This window comes from Equus caballus, chromosome 4 (genome assembly GCF_041296265.1).
Source record: "Equus caballus isolate H_3958 breed thoroughbred chromosome 4, TB-T2T, whole genome shotgun sequence".
Classification (NCBI taxonomy): Eukaryota; Metazoa; Chordata; class Mammalia; order Perissodactyla; family Equidae; genus Equus; species Equus caballus.
Window position 1 is genome coordinate 95168137 of NC_091687.1, and position 16183 is coordinate 95184319.

General features: G+C 38.4%; 1 protein-coding gene across 3 annotated transcripts in view; it reads left to right on the forward strand.

The window, feature by feature from the left end:
• The window catches only part of CHRM2 (cholinergic receptor muscarinic 2), a 146135-nt gene that overhangs the window by 73971 nt on the left and 55981 nt on the right, over positions 1-16183 (forward strand). The window contains exon 2 of one of the 3 annotated variants that reach the window (XM_070265904.1): positions 2216-2281. The exons of the other annotated variants lie outside the window; for them this stretch is intronic. The gene's annotated coding sequence lies outside the window, so the exon portion shown is untranslated. The remainder of the gene's footprint in view (positions 1-2215; positions 2282-16183) is intronic. 3 annotated transcript variants of the gene reach the window in all.

The following is a 16183-nucleotide window of genomic DNA, read 5'->3' on the forward strand; positions in this document are numbered from 1 at the left end:
CTGTCCATCCCTTAACCCCATCCCCAACCCCTGGAAGCCACTGATCTTTTTCCTGTCATCATAGTTTTGCCTTTTCTGGAAAGTCATATACTTGGAATCATACAATATGTAGCCATTTCAGATTGACTTCTTTCACTTAGCAATATGCGTTTTACTTTCCTCTATATTTTTCTCATGACTTGAAAAGTTTGTCTTTTTACAATCTGTTATTAATATCTTCCTGTAGTTTTTTTTTGAATGTATAAATATGTCTGGACTGATTTGTTAAAAGCACATATATATGTAACTCCAGTTTGCCTGTTAAGTGCCATGTTGTAGTCATTGAGGTTCTTTTGCTTTTCGTTTTAATTTATTACTTGTCGTTGTTAACTTTGAGCCCAGTGTGAGGTTGAAAAGATATCCCAGTAGTCCTGGATGCTCCTGTGTAGTTGCCACGTTTGTGGTTTAGAAAGAAAATTGCCATTTCTGGAGTCAAAACGTCTAGTACTGACACCTTGGCTCTGTCCATTTCTGGCTGTGTGACCTTAGGCTAATAAACACACCCCTTTGAGCCTCAGTTTCTTAGGCCTACACATGGAAATCTGTATCTTACTTTTGACACTTGTGAGGCTTTGTTGAAATAACGAAGTGAAAAAACTTTGTCTGCCTTTAGAGATTGAGCTGAATCTCAAGAGGAGGTGAGGGTACAAGGAGTCCAGCTATTCTTCATAGCAGTCTTTCTTTTGAACACCTCATGTAGGTCTTTGCACATTAACCTAGTAGAATAATGACATAATAAAGTGCAATATATTTCTCTCATTGGGACCCCCTGTCATCTCCCTGAAGGTCCCCAGCCTCTGCCAGAGCTGGAAACTTCCAAACCACAACCAGTGTTTTCTTCGCTTCTGCTTTGTGCAACGGGAAACACAGGCTTTTGTGTCCCGGCAGCTCCCAGAAGCTCATCTTCCTCCATCCCTCAGGAAGTGCTCCTGGCCACTGGTCCTAGAGGACCAACGTCAGTCCTATAATTAAAACCCAATAACAAACAGGGCATCCCTGCAGGACCCAGTTTTCAAAGCACCTATTTTGAAAGATAAAACACATTTTTGTCGGGAGGCCCAAAGTGCTGCTCTCTCATTCTTTCAGAACGCACATCCTTTCTCTGTGATGTCTGACATTTTTAGTTCTCTTGTCCCTTTACCCTTTCATTTAACACGTCACTCCTTGACAGAGGCTCACCTTCACTGTCGGGGAAGAATAACCCCAGGGTAGGCTGTTTGCTCATCATACTCTGTGATGAGGAGGAATGCAGAGCAATAATTTAGTTTTTCCCAAATCTCTTTATCCTCTTTGATTTTTCTCATGCTTTCCTGGTTTGCAGGCACTCACTGGGGCAGCCACAGACAATACACTAGAGACTTTTTTTGTTTGGTTCTTTTCTTCTCTCTCTTTTTTTTTCCCCACTCCTTTCAAAATCTGTCTTTGTCCTTCACTTCATTGTCTAACCTCTTACTGTCAGAGTCTTCATTCCATCCTAGGAGATGTGATGTATTCACATTTCCATTTTAAGCATAGCCTCTAGGATTAGAAGGGAACTTAGAGGTCACCAAGCCCAGCTCACACCAGGGCTCTGTCTTCAGCTCATGTAACAGACAGCCATTTAGCCTTGCTGTGGACACTTCCAGTGCTGGGAAGCTCCCTGTTCTGCAGTGCAGCCCATCCTGTTATGGGAGCACAGCCATCATCAGGAATCTTTCTTATTTTTAGCTGTCATCTGTCTCCTGGTGACATCAAACCATTGCTGAGGTTGTCTCTGGAGCTGTACAGAATAAATCTATCACCTCTTAGACATGTTATCTCTTCTCATGTACTCCTTTTATTCTATCTATGGCTTCAGCTATTCCTAATAGAGTGCAGCTTCCTGATTTGTTTCTTCAATCTCTGGTGGAAACAATTTAGCTTACAACTGCTGTTTTCTCCCTAAAACTGAAAACAAAGAACACAAGAGGAACATAACTTTCTGTCACTGGAATAACATTTTTGTTTCTTTTACTAATGCAACCTAAGACCCTTTGCATTATATATGAATTCTCCAATTATGTTAATTTATTCATCTATGATACATGCTGTTCTTATTAGGCTGGTAACAGATGCCAAGCTAATATTTCATTGACCAAAAGTCAGGTCCTGAATCAGTGATTCTTTAACTTGTTATTATCCTTTGGGAACATTTTAGGGCAAGAGAAAAAGAAGCTCTGGCAAAGAACAAAAACTGAGGACAGGACCCAACAAGATTTTCAAGGTAGGATCATGTTTTAAATTGATGTAGTGTCAGATGGTCTCACAAGACTCAGCTGAAGAATGGAGCAGAGATCAAGACGGTTCATAAATTCACTCAAGGAGAACACTAAGTATCTTGAAAATACCACAAAAGGAGAGAATGTGCACCCTCGTAAATACAAACAAAAGCATTGGTTAATAGACTTCTTTCAGAGAGTTGAATACATATAGACACCGCCTTCTCATATGTACAAAAGGGGATATCTGAACACATATTCATAGACAAGGGCAGAACCAAACTGAAGATCATGCCCAGCTCTCTGGCAGGTGGAAGGACTCTCAGATATGTGAACGTGCACTTACTGACCACAGAAACAACAACAGGACAAACATGACCTTCCAAGTTGGTTTTCTAAGTGCAAACGGGCATCTGTCAGCAGGGAATGAAAGAAGCTGGGAGAGAAGCAACTACATCCACCAGGCCATTGAGTGGGCTATGCAGTGAGAGTTACCTTCAGACGGGGATATTGGGGTATGGATAAGCAAGCCCTGAGAGAAAGATGCATAGGGTTGAAAGGGCAAGAAATGTGGCTAGGGAGGGCAGGGTAAGACAGATCAACTAGAAGAAAGGGGAGGATTAGGGGAAAAAAATTAAAATTTGACCTTGTTATCAGTCACATAGATAGTGTGGAAAATGTTCCTGGAGACTTTCTCATCTCAATTTTTGAGAGCAAGTTTCCTTAGTTTTACTAATATTAACTGTTACGTTTCAGCAATCATTTATTGCGCAGTTACTATGAGCCTGCCTAAATGCTATTCATTTCCTGTAGTATCTCAGCTAATTCTCACAACTTAGTAAGATGGATATTATTATTCTTTTGTTAGTGAAGAGGAAGACAAAGATCAGAAAAGTTAAATAACTGTCCTAGATTACACTTCTAGTAGTTCAAGATTCAAACCCAGCTAGATCAAAGGATTTAAGCACCAAGACGTTATGATGGATGGTTATTCTTCCATATCGAACCAAATGGCCTCCAGGAGTCAGCTCAATTCTTCTGATCTTGTATAGTTTGTAATATACGGAATGAAAAATAGCAGTATGTTGAAATGGAAAGAGACCCAAACTGGGAACTTAAAGGTAGAGATTCTTGTCCCAGGTTTGCTCCTAGCTAAATTCATATCATGCAAATCATTCAGCTCTTGTGATCAGCTGCCTCAGCTGGCAAATAGGGATAGCAACCTATCTCAAGGGTTATTCTGCTTTGCTTGTGAAAATATTCTTAATATAAAAAGTAATATATAATGCAAAGTATTTGGATCATATAATCAGAAGGACTTCAGAGACTTTGATGTTGGAAGCAATATCAAAATCCATGATATAAACTGATCAAATTATATTAAATCATTTCTGTATTAATATGAAAAACACTTATGGAATGCCAACAAATCAGGTATTGTGCAGAGCATTAGGAGACACAAAGATATATAAGACATAGCTCTTCCCTCAAATGTTTACTACCTAAAAAGTTTTTACTTATGTTACTTGCTGTATTTCAAAAAATGTAATTTTAATTCCAGTGTATGATTACTTGTGTGACAATAAACTATACTACTTTTCTTGGATCTCTTGTGACTGAAAGCACAGTGGAGGAAATCAAGATTTGTGGTGTTGGTTTTGTTTTGTTTTGTTTTTATTCACTCCCAATACTGAGTGAATACCTTTGCTTGGTACCCCTATTCTCTGTGCTATATTATATTCAAACTTACTGCAAGTAGAATGATGTTCCTCATTTGTAAATATATTTATAAATCACCTGAATCTGGAGAGGCATAGCAATTTTAAAATGCTCACATAGTGATCTGTATCTACATCAAAGGCAGAAAGATATGAAATTGTTTCTGGAGGAAGCATTTTCCTCTAAAAGGACCATTTCCTGACTTAGTAGAACTTTCTGGTTCAGTCTGTCCACTTCTGGGTTCTCAGTTACAGACACAGGGAATGGCGATTATTAGACCTATTGTAGTTACTTTCTAACCAAAGTGGACTGTATGACTGGGGTAGCAAAAGGTTTAATCACTGGGTTTGTTCTATAGAAATTTCTGCCTCAAATCCTCAATTTTATGTTAGCCAGATTGTTTTTGCTTCTCATTTCCAGTTGATCAAACCATCCTTGTCTCAGTAGAGTGAGGAAGGATTTGGCCAGTCTTATGTCTATGACCAGCAAGTAGCTGGAACATCACGAAAATACCAACTACACAAACAGTTTAGGATGATGTGTTTTTCAGATGATTTGAGAAAGGGAAAAAGTAAAAAGAGACACATGTCTGATCTTGAAAAAAAGTATATGTGTGCCTCTCTAAGTTATCCCATTTTCTTAAGATCTAGGGATGGGAGTTTTAGAAGGGTAGAAATAATGTTACAAATAGTGTGTGAAATTAAGGAGAAAACAATACAGTAATTGAAGTAATTTGCTTTTTTTGTACTTTGATAATAACAAAGGTTAGTATAGACCTGCAGTAAAGTGATTAGTATGGATTTTTATCAACTTAAGTAACAACACAGTCTTCTCTGTGGAAAATTTATTATAGCTCTTTTATCATGGCTGGTTTGGCCATCTGCCCAGGAGACGTCTTCAGTTATGTCATGTACCTGTTAACCTGATAAGGATTCTTCCTGTCTGGAATTGCTGCTAAGAAGGTTTTCTTCTTTAAAGAGAATGATTGTCCCCAGTAACATTATTATCATTCACAATTTACAGATCAAGAAACAGAGGTTAGGAATCTTAAGGAGGATGGAGGTGATGGGTCTGGTGGTGGGGTTAAATGCAGCCAAGAGAGGTTGCCCTCTATAGAGCTAGGAGAAAAGATTGGGTACAGCTGGAGAGAAGTCAATAGGTGGCAAGGATGGGTGGTTTCTCTCTTAAAAGCATTAATTCCTGACAACGTAGGAGACAAGAAACAATTGTGAGAGTCGGGGAAACTTGAGAAGAGCAGTGAAGGTTTGAAATAGCTGTTGAGGGAGTTTGGATAGAGAGAGGACTAAAGAGGACACTTGTGAGGTTGGGATCTTGTCTTAGTTATGGTTCTAGTCCTCATGGCCAGGAGATTTTATGTAGCAGCAGGTAATAGATAAATCTGCCACCAGAGCAACTAGAATGGTACAGTTCACAAAAAGATTCCTACAGGATGGCAAGGTTCAAGAGATCTGAGTCTACCAATGGGTAAAGTAATGGACTATGGAGTGTGGTATAGATAGGAATGGAAATAAGAAAATGACATTAGGGAGAAATTATTAACTAACAGGAAAATAGAGGGTCTAGTAGAGAGACTTTCTATAGCTAAGAAGATAGTATATTGGAAATAAGAAATGTAGTGAGCCAGAATACTAAGTTGGAGTCAGAGAGTAGAAAATTAAAGTTTAAGACTTCAAAGATGGAATAATTTGAGTTATAACAAGATTAAACTTGTGTCAAATGGGATTGGATCACTGAAATCTAGTGGAAGTGAGGGCAAATGGAGTTGAAGAGGTCAAGGAAATGTGAGTCTAGGACATTCAGCGGGTTAACTGCGTAGACATTTAAATCACCCAAGTGGTTAGTGGGATCAGAAATGCAGAAGATCATGAGTCAAGAGCTAAAATCTTCTGAGAAAGTGAGTGAGTGAGCATGGATTTGGCTAAGTGGCAGTGGAGGTAGGATTACATGGCAAGAATGTCAAGTTGTGGTTTCTTGGTTAAGGGGAAAGAGTTTGAACAACAAAAAGAAGTGAGAAGACTCTCCACTACAGGCTCTGTGGTGCACAGAGAGGGGAAAAATTAGCAGCCTCCAATGTGTAATCCAGGAAGGCAGCATCCTTGGGGATGGGTAGTAAAGGCAAGTCAGTTCACAGTGGATAGACAGAGGTTGCAGAGCAGGAAGGGAAGCGGGGGCAGCCATGGGAGGCAACCAAGGTGGAATGAAAGAAGGCAGTAAACAGAGAAGCTGTGATTTGGGGCAATGGTGAAGGACATCAAAAACAAGTGGGAGGATAGAATTAGCCAAGTGAATCAAAGAATTAAAGATACGTCCATACTTAGTCACAGAGACCCTGAGCTGTGTCCTCGGCAAGACGGCTTTGTTCTCTGTGGCTCATTGCAAAGAAGCCTGTATTACAGAAGGTAAAGAAGTCAGAAAGTCATACTTATCACACTGCAGATAAATCATCTTATTTAATCTTCATAAAAACTCAAGAATGTAGACATAATTATCCTCAGTTTTTAAAAGATGAAGACACAGAAACTCAGAGAGGTGAAATAATTCCTCCAAGGTTATTAATGCCAACGAGTGCTTAGTACAAAAATCCAAATGCAGATCTGTCTGAAAATTCTTCCTCTTGTACCAATTTAGAATAGGCACCCTGCTCTGTGTCCACAAGTGCTTTGGGTAAGTCACCTAATTTCTAGGTCTGATACTTTATCTAAAAAAAAAACATAGCAATAATGTCAGCTCTGTCTAATACTGATTGACTTTTCAAATGATCAAGTGAGATGTTTGTAAAAGCAGTCTGAAATAAACATATAAAACTATACATGCATATATTAACTCCATTCATGAGTCTACTCTTTTTTTGTACTCTTAAATCTCTACAAAGACAGGTGAGTAAATTACTCATTTATTCATTAACTTTAAATGTAATTGCGTTTCTATAGTATAAACCTATACTATAAGGAATCACTAGATGCAGAAAAGGGAAATATTCACCTTTATAAGACCAGATTGTTTTCTATAAGGAAAAATTTCCCCAGAAATGTAGAAGGGATCATGCTCACTCACATTCTTTTTGCCACATGCTATCACAATATTTTGTTGTTGTTGCCAATCTAGTGGGATTTAAATGGTATCTCATGGTGGTCTTCACTTGCATTTCTCTGATTATGAATGAGGCCGAGCATCTCTTTATTTGTTTATTGGTCATAAATGTTTCCTCTTCTGTATGTTAATATTTTTTGCTTATTTTTCTGTTGGCGTTATTGCCCTTTTCTATCAAGACCCTCTCATTTTATAAATGTTGAGTTTGCATCAAGATGAAGTAAGGTGCAGAAAGGCACACAGTGAGTTGGTAAAACAGCCTGAACTAGGACTGAGTGAGTCCAGTGCTTTTACTCTATAGGCCTGGCCTCCTTTCCACTGAGATTCTTCCTGCTCAAACAGAGGCACCGCCTGGGTGAGGCCATTTGCACGAGACCATGTGGAATATTCAGCTGTGATGGTTCCTGTTACTTCAGCTTTAGTCTTCCAACAGAAATGAAACAAAATGTGGCAGACACATCAATTACAAGGGAACCCTGTCAATTTTGATGATACATGGAATTTGTTGTAAAGCAACCACTAGCACAGAACTCCCAGTCTGGAGAAAGGTGGGGGTCAATGTAGATATGATTTGAAATCTTGTGTGAGATATATGATAGGCATTAGAGGAATGACAGTTGGAGCAGAAAATAATAAAATGTGACTTGCTAGAGAGGCTGGCTGGCTGGTCAGAAATTTAGGAGGTTTTATCACTGCAGCTTACTTCTCCTATGTTTCATGGTATTTATAACACACTTGATAGTTTCTCATTCTTCTCCCTCTGCACATGAGAAAAGAGGGAGTGGGGGATTGACATATGAGAAGAAGAGAAAGAGAAGTGATTTTCTGACGTTTCTTAATGATATCCTCAGATAATAACTTTAGATCTGAAATGGGAGAATACTGTACAAGCACGATATTTTAGTGGATTCATTCATTCATTGATTCATTCATTCACTCATTCCTTCCTTCATTCTCACTCTTTCCCACCCCCTTCATTCATCGTTTTAAGCACTGAGTCATCTTCCTTAAACAATATGCTGAGCTGAACTACTGAGGAAATTATATTTTTCTATGAAATGGTGTCCGGTGGGCTACATGAATTCTTTGCCTCTCCTCCTCCTATCAGTGTCCCAGATTTTGCCTCCTCATCTTTCCTTCTTGTTCTTTTCTTTCTCCTCCTTCTTCAGTGGCACTCAGATTGAGGAGAAAATAGTGTCCCTGGAGCTGTTTCTATGCAACTCAGATTACTCCCTGATCAGACTCACAGGATCTGGCGCCCTAACCCTTTAAACATTGAACTGAAACCCTAGATCTTTAGGGTGGGTGGGAGCAGAACACTGATCATTGGTTGGTCCCAACATGTGTTCTGTGAGATGAACCCTATGACTGGCGAGCTGATTGCCATGACAACGGCATAAGCAGCTGGGAGGGCTTGTGGGGATGTAGAAAGGTAAAAGAGTGGACAACTTACAAGTGAAATTTTGAAGACATCCAATGATTTCTTTCCAACATTTTGTACGGGACAAACAGTTCTTTGTTTCTAATATGACTATATAAAATATTATATTTGCAACTACATCATGTTCTATCACTACAGAGTGCAAAATGTTCTTTTAAAAGCAATATTTTAATTACACTCTTACTTCCCTTGTTTTTTCTCCTCCTTCCTTTTTTCTACTATTATTCCCATATTCACTTTATTGATTTATACAATTAGTTGAGCTATTATTGAGGATCTTATAATCTCTAACCCTATCATTTTATAGAAGAGGAACATTGTTTAGCCCGCTTAAGTTCTTAAATCCTGAAGCTCTGGTCTTCCGTCTTCTAGACTAGTATCCTCTATTCATTCTGACCAGAGGTTATACTCTAGGAAAGTCCCTCTCAGATATCTTTTGACAGCCTGTAGACCAGCCCCTTTTTGTTTTGGTTGCCAGTATCAATACAGCTGACTTTGTGCCATTGACAAATGGACCTTGCAGAGACCTTGTAGAGTTATCCTTTATGGTAGCTTACCAAAATACAATTCAGTATAGAGATAACTTTTCCAGTGCATTTGTTTTCTAAGATTCTCCAAGATCACAAATATCTTGGTAATATGAATTTAATTTATTTTACCTATCCTTAGGAACCTATATTTAATAAAATCTCGCATCAAATGGGACATTATAATTATGCCACATAAACAATAATTCATTCAACAAACATTCATTGAATACCTGTCAAGTGCATCAACTGATAGGTAGAGAAAATATAGAGGACAGCTATGATTTTTGCCTTCAGAGAGCTCACAGGCAGTGGCAGAAACAAACATGTAAACCAAATATTTAAATCCTATGCCAGAGCAAGCGTTGTATGCCCTAAAGAAGGAGCCAATTTTTTCAGGATGACAAAGCAAGCCAGGAGAAGGCACAGCAGAATCAGAGAGACAGTGCCTGTTGGCTCCTAGTTGTACCCCTTCTTCCCCCTCAATGTGGGTCCATCAACACTGCAGACTGATGGTGGAGGCCAGAAGATTTATCTAAGCAGCAGGATACTGCCTTAGACAGGCACAGGCATTCTGTTTTCCCTTCCAGTGTCCCTTCCAACCTCTCACCATGATAATGAGAGGGGAGCTTAGCCAAAGCTGAACTAGTCAAGTGTATAACAAGACATGAATCTTGGTGGAGAAATAGCCTTTCTAATGTGGGAAGAGTCTTAAGAGCTCAGCTACTTATATCAGTCAAAACTCTGTGCTCTTCCTTTATACTAACACAGACTGAGTGACATCTTGATAAGCTACCAAAATGGGGGAGGAAATGATCCAAGGCCAACCATTTTGTCTCTGCTATTTTTTACTTTATTACATGCACGTATATATTTTCCCCCAACAATGCCATTATTAAAAATTGATGACCTGTTGTCTGAGCAAAAAACCAGGTACACATGTTTAGCTTTGTGTGAAATCTCAATCTTTCACCATTCTCTCTTTCGTGTATTGTTCACCTTACTTCTAAACTTAAAAAAATGTAAGCCATTCCACAATTCTGTCAGCTTCTCCCTCCATATTGCCTGTCTTTCCATGAGGTCCCATGGACTTGATTACTTGTATACTATCTTTTATGCTTTCGTTCAACTTATTTTGATTTCTTTTGACTAACCTTTGCACATTTTCCTCTTCATATTCATGGATTTCCTATCTGAACTCCCTTTCTGATTATTTCTCTCCCCAAAACAATAAGTTCGTGGAACTACAAATAACATAGGAAGACTAGAATATAAGAAAAATACAAAAGACTTTTGAAAAGGTTTGTGTGCTGGGTATATTCATTCTCCACTCTCTCAGCATGCTTAGTGCCCCAGGAAGCTGACCCAAATGGACTACAGTCACACGCTGCATAATGATATTCCAGTCAATGACGGACCATATATATGACAATTGTCCCATAAGATTAGTACCAGAGAGCCTAGATGTGTAATAGGCTACACCATCTAGGTTTGTGTGAGTACCTTCTCTGATGTTCACACAACAACAAAATTGCTTAATGACACATTTCTTGGGACGGTATCCCTGTCATTAAGTGACACACGGCTGTGCATCAACAGTTCTCTCCTCCTTTAACTGCCAGTTGGGTTCAACCAATAGGAGGCACCAGAAGATGATCAGAAGACAAGAGGAGAAGTAGATTAGAGTATTTATCACCTCATCTCTCCTTTGGCCAGGTCACTACAGATTGCCGCATCCCTCTAAAGACCAAAGTTCCTGTTAGGCAGCCCTCACCATACTTACATTCTGGTTCTAGGAATCTCTTTCTTCTCTTCCCCCTTCAGGCCTAAGATATTAATCACCCCTGCTGGTCTTGTATGCTAGGTACTGCACTTTCCTTTCTTGGTCCCTTTAGGGCATTCTCATAGATTTGTGTTGGGTGGTAGGATATACGAGCCTGAGGATCAGAATACAAATTCTTAGGATAAAAGTATAGATTAGTAGTTGAAGTTGGGGGTGATGTGCAGAACGGGAAAGGCAAATGGCTGAGGAGGGATGCTTAGAGGGTGCTCATAGGTACCCCAGGCGATTTTTCTCTTGGCGTTCTTGCCGTATTATCCTCTTCCCTTCTCTTTATCCATGAATATTTCCTTCATTCAAGAATATACAATGGTTAAATTATAGCCAGGAAAGGAATGAGTGATTCTTTAATGGGCAAAACATAAGTAAAAATCTTTTCAAAAACTTCTGATATGTAACAATAAGTCTGTATAATAACAAGTTTCACTATAAATTCTTTTACATGGGCTCTGTATTTATAAAAAGAAATGCTTTTGTTAGGCTTCCTTTTCGCTAATAACATTTCTCCCTGGCTCTTTCGATTGCTTTCTCCTCTTTACAGCACGTTAACTTAAATGGAGCAGGTCTTGATCTCTAGGATAATTCTCATTTTGTTGGATGCTAATTATTTTCACAGGTAGCGGAACAGCAGGATAAACCCTTTTTCACAGTTTCCCTTATTGCTCCAGTAGTCCCAATTTCCATCTAGCCGTAAAACAGTTTTAAATGTGTGCTTTCTTTAACACTAGCAACTCATTTTTGAGAAACACATTCACCTTTCCCTTCAATTTCTCATGACCGAATTCTAAAATGTGTCCTGACTGCTTCCTTCACTAGCCAAGATATTTTATTCTCCAGTCATATCAATACATTATTAATTCATTTCTTATTAATTTTCTTGCTGATCCAAATTATAATAATATGAGTGAAAATGGCACTTTTAGTAACTATTCCTTTGATGTTTCAACTTGGTATTTGTTTACTTCCTGGAATATTCCTGCCTTCACCTCCTACTTGACCCCTTAGTACTTCCCCCATGGTAAAGTCTCAATTTTAATAGCAGAATAAAATGGGCAACATTCTACTGTATGCATTATCAGCATATTATTCATCAAATTCCAACCATGAGTTGCATATCCACAGCTATGACAGAACACGGTTTGGCTTACCATTTCATCTCCATGAGGAGTCTCTTGGCCTTTTTCTTTCTACGTTCTTAAGGAGACAAATTTGGCCCTGTCAAGCTGTTAGGGTCCTAGAAAGCATGGTCTTTAGTCTGAGCAGTTTGTTTTGCACAATTTTGGATTAACTACTGTCACACACTGATATTTGGGGAATTGTCTATGCCTTTTGGGGCTCGTTTTTTTTTTTAATACTATCATAAAACTAAGTTGATAATAATTAACGAAGACCTATTCTCTTTGTGCCTGAATTTCAACTTGGCACATTCAACATATGTTATAAATTACCATATGAACACTAACTACACTTGTTGTCTGCATACATAATGTTTTTTTTTTTATTAATGTTATGATAGATTACAACCTTGTGAGATTTCAGTTGTACATTTTTGTTAGTCATGTTGTGGGTACACCACTTCCCCCTCTGTGCCCTCCCCCCACCCCCCCTTTTCCCTGGTAACCACTGATCAGATCTCCTTATCAATATACTAATTTCCACCTATGAGTGGAGTCATATAGAGTTCGTCTTTCTCTGACTGGCTTATTTCGCTTAACATAATACCCTCGAGGTCCATCCACGTTGTTGTGAATGGGCCAATTTTGTCTTTTTTTATGGCTGAGTAGTATTCCATTGTGTATATATACCACATCTTCTTTATCCAATCATCAGTTTCTGGGCATGTAGGCTGGTTCCACGTCTTGGCTATTGTAAATAATGCTGCGATGAACATAGGGGTGCAACGGACTCTTGAGATTTCTGATATCAGGTTCTTAGGATAGATACCCAGTAATGGGATGGCTGGGTCATAGGGTATTTCTATTTTTAACTTTTTGAGAAATCTCCATACTGTTTTCCATAGTGGCTGTACCAGTTTGCATTGCCACCAACAGTGTATGAGGGTTCCTTTTTCTCCACAACCTCTCCAACATTTGTCGCTCTTGGTTTTGGATGTTTTTGCCAATCTAACGGGGGTAAGGTGATATCTTAGTGTAGTTTTGATTTGCATTTCCCTGATGATTAGCGATGATGAACATCTTTTCATGTGTCTATTGGCCATATTCATATCTTCTTTTGAGAAATGTCTGTTCATGTCCTCTGCCCATTTTTTGATCGGGTTGTTTGTTTTTTTGTTGTTAAGCAGTGTGAGTTCTTTGTATATTATGGAGATTAACCCTTTGTCGGATAAGTGGCTTGTAAATATTTTTTCCCAATTAGTGAGCTGTTTTTTTGTTTCAATCCTGTTTTCCCTTGCCTTGAAGAAGCTCTTTAGACTGATGAAGTCCCATTTGTTTATTCTTTCTATTGTTTCCCTCAACTGAGGAGTTACAGTGTCCGAAAAGATTCTTTTGAAACTGATGTCAAAGAGTGTACTGCCTATATTTTCTTCCAAAGGACTTATTGTCTCAGGCCTAATCTTTAGGTCTTTGATCCATTTTGAGTTTATTTTGGTGTGTGGTGAAAAAGAATGGTCAATTTTCAATCTTTTGCATGTGGCTGTCCAGTTTTCCCAGCACCATTTGCTGAAGAGACTTTCTTTTCTCCATTGTAGGCCCTCTGCTCCTTTGTCGAAGATTAGCTGTCCATAGATGTGTGGTTTTATCTCTGGGCTTTCAATTCTGTTCCATTGATCTGTGGACCTGTTTTTGTACCAGTACCATGCTGTTTTGATCACTGTAGCTTTGTAGTATGTTTTGAAATCGGGGATTGTGATTCCGCCGGCTTTGTTTTTCTTGCTCAGGATTGCTTTAGCAATTCGCGGTCTTTTGTTCCCCCATATGAATTTTAGGATTGTTTGTTCAATTTCTGTGAAGAATGTTCTTGGGATTCTGATTGGGATAGCATTGAATCTGTATATTGCTTTAGGTAGCATGGACATTTTAACTATGTTTATTCTTCCAATCCATGTGCAAGGAATGTCTTTCCATCTCTTTATGTCATCGTCAATTTCTTTCAAGAAAGTCTTGTAGTTTTCATTGTATAGATCCTTCACTTCCTTGGTTAAGTTTATCCCAAGGTATTTTATTCTTTTCGTTGTGATTGTGAATGGGATTGAGTTCTTGAGTTCTTTTTCTGTTAGTTCATGGTTAGTGTATAGAAATGCTACTGATTTATGCACGTTAATTTTATACCCTGCTACTTTGCTGTAGTTGTTGATTATTTCTAATAGTTTTTCTGTGGATTCTTTGGGGTTTTCTATATATAAGATCATGTCATCTGCCAACAACGAGAGTTTTACTTCTTTGTTACCTATTTGGATTCCTTTTATTTCTTTTTCCTGCCGAATTGCTCTGGCCAGCACCTCCAGTACTATGTTGAATAGGAGTGGTGAAAGTGGGCACCCTTGTCTTGTTCCTGTCCTCAGAGGGATGGCTTTCAGTTTTTGTCCATTGAGTATGATGTTGGCTGTGGGTCTATCATATATGGCCCTTATTATGTTGAGGTACTTTCCTTCTATACCCATTTTACTGAGGGTTTTTATCATAAATGGGTGTTGGATCTTGTCGAATGCTTTCTCTGCATCTATTGAGATGATCATGTGGTTTTTGTTTTTCATGTTGTTGATGTAGCGTATCACGTTGATTGACTTGCAGATGTTGAACCATCCCTGTGTCCCTGGTATAAATCCCACTTGATCATGGTGTATAATCTTTTTGATGTATTGCTGTATTCGGTTTGCCAAAATTTTGTTGAGGATTTTTGCATCTATGTTCATCAGTGATATCGTCCTGTAGTTCTCCTTCTTTGTGTTGTCCTTGTCAGGTTTGGGGATCAGAGTGATGTTGGCTTCATAGAATGTGTTAGGGAGTTCTCCATCTTTCTCAATTTTCTGGAACAGTGTGAGGAGAATAGGTATTAAGTCTTCTTTGAATGTTTGGTAGAATTCTCCAGAGAAGCCGTCTGGTCCTGGACTCTTATTTTTGGGGAGGTTTTTGATTACCGTTTCTATTTCCTTACTTGTGATTGGCCTATTCAGATTCTTCATTTCTTCCTGATTCAGTTTGGGGAGACTGTAGGAGTCTAGGAATTTGTCCATTTCTTCCAGGTTGTTCAATTTGTTGGCATATAGTTTTTCATAGTATTCTCTTATGATCTCTTGTATTTCATTGGTATCTGTTGTGATTTCTCCTCTGTCATTCCTAATTTTATTAATTTGCGATTTCTCTCTTCTTTTCTTGGTGAGTCTGGCTAGGGGTTTGTCAATTTTGTTAATTCTTTCGAAGAACCAACTCTTTGTTTCATTGATCCTTTCTATTGTCTTTTTTGTTTCAATATCGTTTATTTCTGCTCTTATTTTTATTATTTCCCTCCTTCTACTGACTCTGGGCTTTGTTTGTTCTTCTTTTTCTAGTTCTGTTAGGTGTCGTTTGAGGTTGCTTATGTGAGCTTTTTCTTGTTTAGTGAGGTGAGCCTGTATTGCGATGAATTTCCCTCTTAGGACTGCTTTTGCTGCATCCCAAATGATTTGGTATGTCGTGTTCTCATTTTCATTAGTCTCCAGATAAAATTTGATTTCTTCTTTAATTTCTTCAATGATCCATTGTTTGTTGAGAAGCGTGTTGTTTAGTCTCCACATTTTTGCAACTTTCTCTGCTTTTTTCTTGTAGTTGATTTCTAGTTTAATAGCATTATGATCAGAAAAGATGCTTGATATTATTTCAACTCTCTTGTATTTATTGATGTTTGCTTTGGTTCCCAAAGTATGGTCAATCCTTGAGAATGTTCCATGTGCACTTGAGAAGAATGTGTAACCTGCTGTTTTTGGATGAAGTGTTCTATATATATCTATTAAGTCCATCTGGTCTAATTTTTCATTTAATTCTATTATTTCCTTGTTGATTTTCTGTCTGGTTGTTCTGTCCATTGGTGTTAATGGTGTGTTGAGGTCCCCTACTATTATTGTATTGTTGTTGATGTCTTCTTTTAGTTCTATTAAGAGTTGCTTTACAAATTTTGGTGCTCCTGTGTTGGGTGCGTATATATTTATAAGTGTTATGTCTTCTTGGTGGAGAGTCCCTTTTATCATTATATACTGTCCCTCTTTATCTTTCTTTATCTGTTTTGCTTTGAAATCTACCTTGTCTGATATTAGTACAGCGACACCTGCTTT